This window comes from Protopterus annectens, chromosome 1.part1, assembly GCF_019279795.1.
Source record: "Protopterus annectens isolate FY-2018-M chromosome 1.part1, PAN1.0, whole genome shotgun sequence".
Lineage (NCBI taxonomy): Eukaryota > Metazoa > Chordata > Ceratodontiformes > Protopteridae > Protopterus > Protopterus annectens.
In genome coordinates, this window is record NC_056726.1 from 1,383,710,730 (window position 1) to 1,383,725,758 (window position 15,029).

At 40.5% G+C, this 15,029-nt stretch overlaps 1 pseudogene; it reads right to left on the reverse strand.

Annotated features, from left to right (window-relative positions):
* The window catches only part of LOC122810571, a 166,432-nt pseudogene that overhangs the window by 56,021 nt on the left and 95,382 nt on the right, over positions 1 to 15,029 (reverse strand).

The following is a 15,029-nucleotide window of genomic DNA, read 5'->3' on the forward strand; positions in this document are numbered from 1 at the left end:
TTTTCCTCTTCCTTATCCTGGTTCTCATCCTATCTTGAAAACAGACAAGCAGTACTCTGGAAAAATTGTCTATCTGCTCTACTGCCTCTCTCTTTAGGAGTACCTCAAGGATCTATACTAGGCCCACTCTTATTCTCTATCTTTATTAATGATCTCCAATTATCTATCCAAAACACAACCTGTATACAATATGCAGATGATTCTACCATTATATGCACAGCTTCCACTCAATCTGAACTCCAGTCACTGACACAATCTACCTTTTCAACCGTCGAACAGTGGTTCTCAAAAAGATGTCTTCTCCTCAACCCCAAGAAAACAAAACTGTTACTATTCTCACCTACCCACAAATCTTCTCAACTAAACTTCACTGTTACTGCAAGTGACAAGTCAGTCATCTCCCCCGATTCTACTACCAAACTACTTGGTGTTACTATTCTTAACTATGATTATCACATCAATAACACCATAAAAGCAGTTAATAAAAAGATTTGTTCACTGTACAGAATTAAACCCTTCCTTACACCAGAAGCATGGACCACCTTAGCACAATCACATCTTATCTCTACTCTACTGTATGCTTCCTCTATTTACAGTAATCTCTCTAAAAGCAACCTAAGGAAACTGACTACATCCTAGCTCGTTTTGCCACAGCATCCCAGTATAGAACTCACCACTGTCTTAACTTAAAACACTTACACTGGTTGGAACTTCCTAACAAGCTTATATATCAACACATAACATTCCCTAACAAGCTTATATATCAACACATAACATTCTACATCAACCATTAAAGACACCTGCTCTTAGTAACCTCCTGATCCCCTATATATCAACAACACATAACATTCTACATCAACCATTAAAGACACCTGCTCTTAGTAACCTCCTGATCCCCTATAATAACTTGAAACAGCTGCGCTCTGCCGAAAAGCTACAGGTCAACACAACTAGAATTACAAATTCAGCAGGTAACTGCCTTTTCTCCAACTCAGTAGGCAAAATATGGAATAACCTCCCCTCACACATTACCTCTCTAGCCTCCTTTCATCTTTTTAAAAAACAATTTCTTTTACATCTGAACTTATGGCTCTGCTCCTGTACCAATCCAGACTAATCTACTTTCCACTATCATATTTCCTGAATTCAAAACTGCAATCTTTCTCTGGGATCTCAAATGACCTAATAAAAAAGTACAAACAATGTCAAGTATGTATATACATTTTATAATATGTAATATCCCATCCTCACATAATTGTACTGTAAAGAATTACTGCCTTTCTCAATATGTAGATAGTACTATGTGTTTTTATTACTTGACCTAGACTAATATGTATGCATTGTTGCTCATAGCCCGGTCAACAAATGTAAAATAAAATACTCTTTTTGAAGGAGTGGGGTATACCCCTAGGGGAGGATAGCGCAGATGCCAATAGGCAGCTACAGCAGTAGGTTTCAAAGTTTCACTGCATTTTGTTCTTGCAGCCTACTCCAAAGATTCACCCACTACAGGGAACAAAGGTGTCATGGGCAATATGGTTAACATTTACTTTAAGAGTACTGCCATGCCCTGCAAAGGTGTGCCAAGCAGCTGTACCAGAACACATTTTTGCACTAAATCTCATCACTACTGCATAGAAAGAGTGTTAAGCCCACCAGGATTTGTTTTGCATATGCAAAATACTGAAAGACCCTGAAAAGTGTCAAGATGCAACAAATTCTTTGCCTCTCCAGTATCACTGTTATAATTTACCATTTTGCGTATTCGGTCCTGACACAGTATCAATAATTTCCTTCCCAACAGTATAATGCCCACGGGCATAGTTATTTGCTGCATCTTCTTTTCCAGATATTAACTGTTCAGGATGGTAAAGGGAACGATAGGGACCAGACCGGATTTCATCTGTAAAGTTCAAAAATCTTACATTAGCCATCAAGGTAGGAAAAGCAGTTTTTATATCAGAAATGCAAAGGTTTATACAAAAATCAAGAACCTTATTGATAATCAATTACTTCAAAAGCCTAGTTTAAGACTCCATGGGGCATGCTGAGTTACCCAGATAAACTAGCAAGAGTCAGGTGTGGTTGTTTAGTATGCTAGTTTAAAGTATAGAATATGCAGTTAAAGATTAAGTTAAATACATAACCATAAACTAGATCAGTCCAGATACTGTGCAACCCAACATGTAATGGGTGCTATACATTTTCTAGTGCAATATTGGGCTTCATTCATTTTGTAATTGGGTAACTGATGCAACAGATTTTTGATTAACCAAGATGCGTATACTTGCACAAGTTAACATTGATCACATTATTAAACTTTTGCTGGTCACAGTTGGCTATGTAGGCACATTTTGCCTTCTGAAGTATTCTGTTAGTAGCAAAGTTGTAGTGCTAAAGGTAGTGGCATACAGTGTCCTGACTTCCTGGCATGTCCTAGCACCTTGACCTACATCTCAGTCTCTTGCTTTCCTGAAGCTCCCAAACTTAACTGGCACATACATTTGGTTATGCCCAAAACCCATGATCACAGCACCACAGCATAACTCAAAATCCACAGTACCACAGCATAAAAATTTCATGTTAGTGGCCAGTCTGCATTTGACTGAAATTCTTTCCTGTCCATTTGTTGACTCGCTATGTCTGCTCACCATTAAGCTTTCCCCTACAGAACATGTGGGGAGTATTTCTTGAACGGGCTACAATAGGATCCATTGAGGTTAGCACCATCTAAAAGGCAATTATTCAGGCATCCATGAAGGTTGCTTGAGCTCTTAACCAGAACCTTACTCCCATTTCTATGGCTCTAACCTCTAACCTCTCTCGATCAGTAGTATGCAGCCCCAGTCCACCAAGTCTTCCCCATGCAAGTCTATGCTCCCATAGACCTGTGACCGAAGACCACCACACTGCATGGTTTATACCATGTGCATTCTCCAAAGTTGCCACTTTGGAAAGCAGAGGTCCTTCTGATTCACCCCCCACCTACAGACATGCACATCTACCCTGCACCACCTCCAAACAAAACCAAACTCTGGTTTGGGGTTAGCAATTTCACTCCACCACTGCTTTTGTAAGCACTGTGTACTCTAGTATCTGATCTAGGCATATCACTCAGTATGAGTAAATTTACCCAGTTTCTCTCTACTTCAGTACAGGCAGAATCAAGGCATAATGTGTGCTGTGCACAGCCACATTTAATCATATAACTAGAAAAAAAAACTTGGATTCCAAAAGGGTTGAGTACCTCATTTTAAGCTCTCAGGAGGATGCATGCTGCTAGCCAACTGCTTCAGTATGGTGCTATCAAATTAAGACACTGCTACTGGACATAAGCCAGGTTTTGAAAATTCAGGCTGTGTGTAGAAACACCTACTAGAAAATTGTTGCTAACTGAATCAGTCTCACGTAGCTAGTGACCTCATGGGATTCCTCAGGGCAGCTAGGAAATGGGCCCTGGGAATTAATCCCCTCTATCAAGTGCCATGGGGTCTTTCACAGGTTCTGCCCCCCTCCATGCCATACTGCACTGTCAGTAATAAAATGACTCCAAATACATGAATTTGTATAGAACCTGTAGGCCTTCAGATCTTCCAGCAGGGACTGTGCTACTGTCCCTATGCATATTCTAACCCAGACAATTACACCCATTTGTCATACAAGGTTATAATAAAATATTTGTTGCAGCAATGGTGCAAGAATCTGGCCAAAAGAAAAAGCAAACTGTGGAGAACACTAGCGTTTGCCGTTTTCAACATTGTATAGAAGGATGCAACAATACCTCTGAAGCCAATTAGGTTGTGCTCTCAATTTAATAGGGAGATGAAATCTACAAAAGTAGTAATGCTACTTAGCCAAGAAGCAAAGAGTTGTGAAAACCAATCAGTTCTAACAAAGCAAATACAGGCATGGTTGTGCAACATTGCCAGTATTGTATTCTTCTAGACCTGGGGAAAACATTCCAGGATATGCAGCGATTACCTACATAGCTACATGAGCCCATCTGTTACATGGCATAGGATTGCCGTTTCAGACCATGTATCCAAATTATTGTACTCAAGACTTACTGTGGAAGGCAGAGTTGGGATTTTCATGGAAGGGATAATGGCAAAGAAAGTGGAGAGCAGCCACATCCATTTTGTGGATGAAAAGGCCCAAGTCTTTGCAGAACCAGCCTCGAATGACTTCAGTGCAAGCCAGAGATCAAAGAAAAAATGAGATCCTTTATTCTCTGCCAGGAATTTCTTTCCTGACAACACCTGGCTCTACAGGTGAGAAGTACCATCTGGTCTTTATAACAGAAGGTAAAGGACTATAAGTTTGACCAGTGGATAGATGCAGAGGCAGTACTACATATTCAACAGTGATCGTTGAGAACCAAAATCAGGATCAAGCTCAACTTACTTTGCCTCCATTCTTCAGACATTCTGGGTAATTACAGACAATGAGATTAGATAAGCAGCATAAACTAGCTTCCTTTGCAGGGACGTGGAGCTCACTGAAAATAAGCTTAGCAAGCTAAGAGTATCCAAGTACAGCCTCTGTTTGTCTTGGCTGCCAGGATTCAGTTGAGGTGGTATGGATATAGTCCACCAAGGCAACTAACATGCACACCTGGCAGTTAGATTGAGTGGCAACTCTTTAGGAAGACTTGCATCTCAGCTTGCCTGGGGACGTTCAGTTTGAAACGAGCTATACTTCATTGCAGGCAAGGATGTTCTAGCAGTTGTATAATGGCCAGGTTTCCGTGCATCAGTGATACTAACCAGAGCTGTGTATACTTGGTCATGAAGTCCTTAAAGTGGGCTGGTGTGACTTTTCTAAAACAAGCCATCTTAGTAGCTGTCAATGTCTTTACAATTCGAAGTCTAACTGTCCAGTCTTCATATACTTGCTCCACGTTTCAGCTGGTTATTTGTTCTACCAAGGAATCTTTGTACAGGACCATAAAGAGTGCAGATCTGCTTGTTAGGTGTGGACTAAAGCAAAACAATTCACACTTGCCTGCCTTTGTTGCTAGATCAGAAGGTTGTTGGATTGCATTTTCACCCCAGGTGGCTGACTTAATTTGTCCATTACTGACACTGCAGTGTAGCATTAGGGGGTGTGGCTCAAGCGTACAGTCCTTTGTATGAGATGAAGCTCCCATCTGCCAGAGTCGGTGATAGTTTAAGTGGATGCAAAAATCCCATGGCACACATGTACAGAAGTTCATTGGTGCTGTGGCCAAATTTCATAACGTAGTATAAATACTACCTCATGTCTCCCCGAAAAGGGATTTACCAATGGGACTAAGTCAAGAGAAAAAAGTGAGGGGCAGATTGAAGATGTGGGCATAGAATTCACTGCTCAGCTGAAAGTGCATAACAGAAATGGTTTAATACACAAGGTCTGGGCAAGGCAGGAAGTTGCAACCCTTCATGAAAATGGTATTATACTTTAGTGAAAGGAGGTAGATGTGAAAAATATTTAATTCCCGCTCTGGCAGCTTCTTCCATTGAGACTTCAGACAAGCCATCAGTTGGCATCACTAGTGTTGGAAAAAGGCTTAATTTAGGGAGATTACAGCATTTATAATTTCAAGATATTCAGTCTATATGGCTATGCTATAGCCGATTTAGCAGTGCCGTGATAAGAGCCACAAGAACTATCCATGTAATATAGCAGGCAGAACAGTATGAGCCACTGCAAGTGGATTATGGTATTCTAGCATCAGAGAAAAGTTGGAAATGGGCCGAGGGAGCAGATGGAATTAATTCAAAAGTAAAGGACATGCTTCTTGAAAGTTGTGGGAGTCTTTAATGCCTTGTCAAGGGGGGGGTACTGTGAGATACGAAATGTAGGTTTCAATGTAGCATGAACAGTTAACAGCTGGGTAGGCAATGTTTGAATTTATTGCAGACTTACCTGGGACAAAGCCTTCCTACAATTCAGAATTCTAACATGTCCCAATACAGACATTGATTTCTAGTAGTATTTGCAGGACAGCAGTAATACATACCAATAACAGTTGGTTCTAGGTCCACAAACAAAGCTCTGGGTACATATTTTCCATGTCCTATTTCACTGAAGAAGGTCCCAAACGAGTAGGACTGCTCTTTGGCCTTGGAATTTGGAATCACTCCATCAGGTGTTATGCCATGTTCCAAACAATACAATTCCCAGCATGAATTGCCCATCTGAACACCTGCTTGTCCAATATGAACTGAAATGCATTCCCTCTGTCAAAACAAAAAAAACGTTTCACTTCAGCTGTACTGAACAGACATTTGGCAGCAGTACTTACAGTATGTATATACAAAAAATGCTTTGTCATTAAAACTCAAAGCAGTTTAGCTCAAATTAATCTCACTTTTCATTGTCCATGTGACCCTCCCCAAAAAACAATTTTTCAGGTGCAAGGAGTTATTTGACGACTGCAGAGCAAGGCAGCAGGTTTTGCAGAAACTAAAATCTCCACAAAAGCTTGTCCCTCTTCTGCACTGACATTACAATGAATATTTGGGGCCTTTTCATTTGTTACCTAAACCAAACAGTAATGAATGCATCGGTTTAAATACAATCTGATGTTTAGTGTCTTGGCATTTTGAGTTGATGTTTAGTGTCTTGGAGTTGCAAAATGTACAGTTTCACAATGAGAAACACAACCACAACTCTCAAATGTTGAAAAGGCCAACATTTATTGGAGGAACAGTCAAATCTGGGAAATTTAGAATTTACTTGAACATTAAAATGCTTTGCCTTTGTATCAGCATGCATTTTCTGAGCAAATGCAAAATAGTCTGGCATGGATGAATTAATCTTCACTGACCAGAAAAATCATTTACAAATAAAAGGGCAGGAGGCAAGAGGTACAACATGAAAACAGATATATAGATGCAGTCTAATGTACTTTTGCCAGGTGGTTTACAATCTCTTGGCTTACATCAACTGCTCAGATTTTGACCCACTTAGTGTAATTCTGGACAAAGCAAAAAAAGGTGGACTAAAGCCCCAAGACAGCAGTTTTTAAAATATTGCTGTTACAAGCTTCTAGAATAGCAGGTTTTGCATTTGAAGTGCATGTCCACCTCCATTATCTCATTGGATGACAGGTTGCATTTGAAGTGCATGTCCACCTCCATTATCTCATTGGATGACAGGTTTTGCATTTGAAGTGCATGTCCACCTCCATTATCTCATTGGATGACTACAAATCTCCAATGATTTGGGAGAAAGAATCATATTAGCATCAAAACTGAGGCAAACATCTGGACATCTGCTCAGCTGAGAAGTAGGTTTTGGTGGGATGCCCCGACCAGACTGGCTCCATTCATTCCAAAACTGAAGTCCTACCTGTCAGATCTCCAGATTTTTGGCTAATATTTTTGGTCTTTGGTTGTGTTACTCAATTGCCTTTTACACAAATGCAATGCCTACCTTCATGCCATACTGACTTCACAAGCAAATCAGGTCAGAGTAAATTGGTAGATACCCATCCATCATCTGGTTTAATTTAAAGGATGCTGGGGCATCACTAACTTGCAGGAGGTAGTCAGTTTCAGGTTTGGGTAATTGCTCAATACATTTGTCCCCATTAAGTCCCCATTTCTGGTACTAATTGATCTTGATCCTACATTTTTTTACAAGACTGCTCAGTGTCCCAAGAGGTGCAGAATGCAAGGCATAGATCACTCTGCAAGAAGAGCATAACAAACAGTAAAATTGGATAGCGGTTCACCCCTTTCCTAGCAGCTCATGGACTTCAGGCTAACTGTCCTTTCCAGTTGCTTAAATGTCGGGAAGTTGACATCCTACTGCATAGAGGGGAACTGTCTGCAATTAATATCAAAAAAGCACAATTCAATCAGCCCAGGTTTGAAGATCCCAACTAGATACAGATATGAAGTGGTTTAATCTCCTAGGTCATTTAGAATTAGATTGCACATTTCAGAAAAGCAAACTATAGCCAATCAGTATTTGAGATTCTCATTTATGACCATGTATTGTGCACCACTTAGTACAATACCTTTTGCCAGCTCTTATGAAGTTACACTTGCTACTTATAAAGGTGAAATTACTGCACCAGGCATTCACCTTTTATAAAAGCATTTTAGTCTAGTCATCAGCATTTCTTTTTCCATATTGTAGGCCTCAATCCATAAACCCAAGTACAGAATCCTATGCAATACCACTGGTAATCAAACGAGTACTACCCCTCACCCCAAACTCCTTGTTGAAATCAGGTCACTTAATTAGCATTTTACCCACTTTATTACATATAGATTCACTTAAATACTGGTTGGTTAGGTGCAAGGTCAAAAGCCTAGCAGTATAAAAATAAGCACTATGCACTTTCAACCTTTCAGGTGCAGAAACTTCCTGGTGTGCCACAAAATTTAAGTTGCAGAATTGTCCTTAAGCCTTGCCATTTCCAATGGTAAGCACTATTGTGTGCAAGTTAGTCAGCAATCCTAGCACTCTCAACCAAACATGCCGCTCCACCACATTGCTATAGATTGGGGGGGGGGGGTGCTAAACTTGTAAGCATGTTACCCCCCCCCCCCCGTCTGTAGGAAGCAATTTTCAGGTTGTCTGGTTCCTTGCACACCTTTTGTAAATTTCACTTGTGGAAGCAGTTGTCCGTAATTAAATATTTTTTTCTGTCTTTAAAGCACTGAGATTTGATTGTGAAATTGCATTTTTTCCATTAAGCATATTAATAATCCAGTGGTTGCTAGAGGTTTAAAATTACCATTTTCCCTTGGTTTTCCAGGTTCATAGGTAGGTACTAGGCTATTGGCCCTATGGCCTATACAAGCCTAGCTAAATGGTACCCTGGCTTTTACCAAGAAAATTATTTTCCTGTGCCCATCAAGCAGAGGCACAGAAGTGATCCCTGGGGTGAATTTCCCATCTCACATCCCATCAAGATTTTAGTGCTAATGAGGAGCTTTGTTTGATATAGATAGGCAGTTTGTGCCAGAGTATGGAAGTCTCTGGAACAGGAATCTATCCCTCCAGCATTGTGTTGACAAGGTTAAGTCCCTAGAGCATGTAGATCAGAGGGATTGGGATTTCTTTACATGGAGCATGTCCAACAGCTCTGTGTTTGACATAGCAAAGCTGGAGTTTTTTTTTGAGAGACTGTCTGTATGGGGCATCTGAGGCATTTCTGCAGCCTTTCCAGTCGTAAAGGTCTTGAGGTACATACCAAAAGGGGTGTTGTACTTTATAATGGGTCCAATGAGGGATTAGTATAATGACCTCTTCCTGGATGAGAAACCTTTTGTGATGGTGTGCCACGTAGAAAGATTTCCTGACTACTGTGGTGATAATAGATATCAAACAGGAGAGGACCTAGGACTGAACCCTGTGGTACTCCACTGGTCACTGGTCTGAAGTTGCATTTAGAGTCTGCTACTTTCACAGTGTGGGTTCGTCAGTGAGCCAGTTGGCAACTGATCTTGTGACATAGGAATTTATACCTAATTTAGGGAGTTTGTCTAATTCTAGAGTGGGGGATGGTGTCAAAAAGCCTTAGCAAGATCTAGATAGGCTGTGTGAACCACCTTACCCTCATCTACAGCTTTGACCACTTCAAAGAATTCTATCAGGTTTAGGAGACATGATCTGTGTTTTACAACACAAACTGGGTATGGTCCAGAGTTTGGAGATTACCAATGTCATTGTTTACAAGTTCCATGATGATACGCTCCATAGCCTTGCAGACCAGGCTAGTCAGGCTAATGGGGCAGTAGTGCCCAGGGTCTGTGGTGGCTCCCACTTTGTGGAGTGGGATAACCATTGCTGTGCACCATTCAGTGGACACAAAGCCTGAGGTGAGGGTATGATTGAACACTACTTGCGTGGGGTGCCAGTTCGCTCTGTAGTTCATGCAGAACGCAGCCTGCGATGTTAGTCAGGTCTCATGGATGCTGTGTTCTTGGCTTTGGGGAGAGTGTTTTTACCTGTGCAGCCATGATTACAGATACATTCTCCCAGTATAGAGATGGGCCCTTTTGGGGGGGTAAAGTTGGCAATATCAGTTGGTTCTGTACATTTAGTGCCATTGAGCTGTAACTCAGAGCAGATCTGAGTGCTGCCATTGAAATTCTCGACATAGCTATAGAATGCTTTGTGGTGGTCCTTAGAATCAGTGGCAATTTTGTTTTTGTATCTAGCTTTGGAGGATTTTGAGGGATCTCAGCTTCTTACTGAGGCTGACCAGAGTTCCTCCAATCATGGGATTTTACTCTTGCAACAGTTTTTTTTTCTTGTTTTGTAGAGTTTTATAGCAGGGGACCACCATATTGGCTTTTTTTTTTTGGAGGATAGCATCTTGGTTCCATTAGGGATTGCACGATCCATGCACTTGTAAGTGCAATTGTATAGGATTTAGCAGTCATTGTATAGGATTTAGCAGTCATACCGATAGTCAGCATGGGTGTCGTGAAGTTTGCCACTTCTGTCTTAAGCATGAAGTTGGCTTTGGAGAAATTTTTTACGGTGGTTTCCCTAATGGGGGGGTGTGGATGTAAAGGGTGATTTGCTTCTGGTCAGATCTGAAACAAGGAATTGACCTCTGGTGTGGAACACCAGTTGCCCATGTTGGTAATGACCATGTCTAGGATATTGCTGCCCCTGTTGGTGGGGGTGTAGATAAGTTGATCCAATGCATTGGAATTTATGAATTCCAGAAAACATTGAGCGTAAGAGTCTGTACAAAAGTTTTAGTTAATGGTGGGGTAGTTGAAAACACCCTTAGGTTGTCCACTAATTTTCCAGTGCATCAAGAAATGAGTGGGAATCCTGGGGCATGATGAGGGAATCAGTAGCAAGCTACAATTTGCATTGTGGTCTTGCCCAGAGTTAGTTGCACTTGGATAATCTCAGATACATTATGCTGAGGAACTAGCCTGGAGGTGTGGATATCTAATGAATATGGACACGCCTCCGCCTTCAGTGCTTCGGTCCAGGTTAGGTGGCCAAAAGGTGTCATATGAATTATAGCCTGGTAATGCAGGGGTGTGCTCTGGAGCCTTGAACCAGGTTTCTACCACTGCACAGATGTCGAGGTTTTCCATTTTAAGGAGTGCCTTAGTGAGTGCATTTGGAGGTTTAGACTTCTAGCATTAAGTAGCATTACCCTCAGATTTGCTTGCTTGTATCTGTTATGGTGGTGAATTTGTCATTTGACTCTGCCTAAAAAAGGCACTACAGGGGTGGCAAGAGCCTTGGCCAGTATCCGGAATGCCAAGGGTGACAGATGCAGGCCATCTCTGGCAAAGCATTGGGGTTTGTCAATAATGTCATCCCAGGCAGATTGATACTGATCCCCTTAGAATGACACCAGTTAAGATACCTTTATGCTTAACATTTGAAAACAATTAACGACCTGGTAGAAGACTGTTTCTGTACTTCAGACTTGTTTTGATAGAGCAATTTGAAAGCTACACTAGGGCAGTTTTGAAAGTCAAGCGTCATCTTGTAAGTTTTATACAAAAAAAGTTGAAAGGCATTTTACTGAATTTAGCTGTAAATTTGCCCCTTGGTAGTAGTTCATAAATGCAGGAGTTAGACTACCTAGGGGAGAAGGGAGCCTATGTGCAAGCCATTTATTGCATCATAGTTACCACTGTAAAGCCAAGGATTAAGGATAGTTTTTCATTCTTAGATTATGCATGACCTTATGAACTGAATTTATAAACATTAATTCACATCAAGTATAGAAAGATCCCATGCTAGTCAATTAAACTGAAATACCCTTGCATAACATTAAATATCTGGTTCAGAAACTTAATACGAATATCTCAAGTTTGTTTTTTTTTTGGGGGGGGGTTGCAAGCACCCTACAGTTTGGCTATATTCCAATCTGCTGCATTTTCTAAAGTGCAGCAGTACTGTGGAGGTAAGAAGCCAAAACATGCATCCCTGCAGCTAGTAGTGTTGGGCTCTATTGACCTGAATGAAACCATAAAGACTTGAGTCAACATTGAGAAGTCATGTATTTACTACACTTATGCCTGAGGGTTCATTTGTACAGGTCCCCTGGTCTTCCACTACAGGAGGTGGAAAGTGAAGACCAACTTGGCTGGGTCTTCACTGTAGGTTTTTTTTTCAGGGGTTCGAGACCCTTGCATCCTTTGGTTTGGGTGATTTTGCATACGTCTTCACTAATCAATACTGGGTGCAGCACAATGCCAACTGAGATAAAACAGTTCTGTGCACACTACTGGCTGATTAATATTGCCCTCAAACAGGTAAAAAATCCAAATGTAGAATAGGTGGACAGAGGACTAAACAAAGCTTAGTCATTACACAAGCTTTTGCCAATAACTACAATATGAAAACAGGCTTACAAAAAGAAATCTATAGATGTGGTTCACAATGCATGCAATTAAAATCATTTGACTCTGGTATCAAAGGATTCAGGGTAAGCATGACAGACACCTTTTAAACTGCTGGCTGACCCCTCTCCCCTGGGAAGAGTTGCTGGGGTTGTAATACATTACAATTTTATAATTCAGACCCTTCCAGCCTTCCACTGGCACTTTCCCTGTCCAGTTTTATGAAGTGCCCAGTGCTGTAGAGAATTTTACAAGTTAGTGCCCTAGTGATTCATACACTTCAGATGAATTTTAGTTTGGTTTTATTAATTACCAAATTACTGGTGCCCTACTCTGACAGATTCAGTCCTATTCATACCAAGAAAGATATTATGGACACCCAGTGTTCAGTGTTAATCTGACAACTGACCATTTCTAAATATTTCAGAAGGGTCAAATTTAATTCTGGGTTCAAACACATTGAGAACTCAAGGGAATGGAGTTGAACATGTCAAAATGGAATATGGGATTGTTCTACAAGATATTTACCACCCCTAAAAGGTATGACATGCATGGAATTTCACCAGCAACTCTACAAAGTATGCAAGAGTAGAGTATTTTGGTTTGGGTAGGAAGCTGTCCATTACTTAACTGAACCCAGTTTGGTAGCTAGAATAGCCATAGCACTGCTGTGTCATTTTCACACTTGCACATATGGCAATTTTTTTTTTTTTTGGTAAAGTTTATTCTTGAATATACAATGCACAGGCTGAAAAAGGGACATTTAGTCCAGCAATGACAAATGCACGCAAAGGCTATCTAGACACTATAGTATGAAAAGACTAACCTAAGTGTCTTATAGTTTTGAAATATACTCAGTTGCAAGTCTACATCTCATTGAGAATCAGTTCCAGAACATGGAAAAACATTGTCTGCTAGAGGAATGCTCAGTTTTGTAATGTGCATTCCTTTCAATCTCTCTGAAGTAACTGGATTGTTCTCTTCAGAAATATAGTGAGCAATAACATTTAAGTAGCTGTCAGAATACGGCTTGTCCTACATTGACACCAAAGATTCCAAAATGGATATATGGCAATCACAATGGTTGCAAGGAAGTCATGTGGCTCTAAACAGCCTTCCTGAAATTTTGATAAGCGCCATAAGATGTCTGCAAGGGGGAAAACCATACATTCATGTTCTATATTTAAAGCAGGTAATCTAGTAAACCTAATGTATTGTTTCTTCACAAGTATGTTTTACTTCACAAGTCGGGTGAAAATTAAGTTTACCACAAAACCTCTTCAGATATTTCTTTGGTCTTACCCATTTCCATTGTGTTACAAGAGGCAAACGTGCAAGAGCCCACTTTAACATGCATGCAATATCAAGTTTTTATAGCCACTTGCTGTAGAAATCCTTTTAGTAATGCATGTTCAACCTACTACACAACTGTTTAAGGCTCATTTTGTGATGGGTAGTTTTGCACATAAAAATCAAAAAACGATTATAACTGTAGCCCAAGTACTTCATGGTACCAGACAATCAGTTTACTTGTGGTTGTTGCCCTGCCTCCATGCAAGACCTTGAACTGTACTCCAGAGCCACACCTTGTTTATACCATCCTAAAGTAACCTGAAATGCATGTTAGCTGTACGACTTGCCATTCACATTACATACATGTCTTCTAAAATCAGTATTTTTCACTAAAAAAAAATATGAACTTAATGTAGCAAATGAAACTGAAATGTTTAGGATACTTGTAATTGCACACACCTTGATTAGGTCTGAGAAGTGGCAATAATCTGTTCTATAAGCACATTGCAAGACAGCTGTTTGTATTCTCAGGCGTTGGCAGCATTTAATTGCCATTACAAGTTAAATACCAACAATGTAAGCACAATCTACAACAGCAAAGTATCAACTTAAAATTTCCAGGCAGTTGACTTCACACATTAAACCATTGTAATTTGCAATAAACAGGATTTATTGTAATATAGGTATCCTTTACAATCCTTAACCACCCTATACAAGGGGGACAAAATTAGCATCACTGCCAAAACCAAGCAAGGCAAAGGAGTAGCATGCATGCCCATTAGTTAACACCCTGCAGTTCTACAGATAAAGGTCACCATACTGGCAGAGAAGCTCTAGTTTCCCCAGTCTTTAATGGACACCATTTGACACCTTGAGTGCATCAGTGAGAGCCCTGTGTCATTTAAGCAAGGGGCACCTGCATAAAGTTACAGAAAGACTTGCACCTTTGCAGGCTCCTCTACTGCCCTAACCATATTGTTAACCAAGTGTAAGACTGCACCTGGGAACATTTTTTCTTGTAAAAGGCTGGTTTCTGAGGGACTCAGGAGTGTTAGGACCTTAATGATACCCTAATGGATATACTCCAGATTGCATCTCCAAGCATATCAACTTCTAGGCATAGCCATGGTTTGCCAGATGGTGCCACAGCTCCACCCCACCCATGTTTGATTCCAGCTTTTGGTACAGTTTACAGATCCACACAGCAAAGAGATGTTCTGTCCCATTCATCAGGTCTTAGCTTCACATCTGTAGTGCCACTAACACTAGAAAACAGTAATTTTGCTTGGTATTACTCTCCATCCTTTCAGAGGAGAACATTTAACATTCCATTTGTTAGTGTTCATTACAAATTGAAATCTCCATTACTTTACCAATCTTTCCAGCTCTCATTCTAGGGTGGCCACA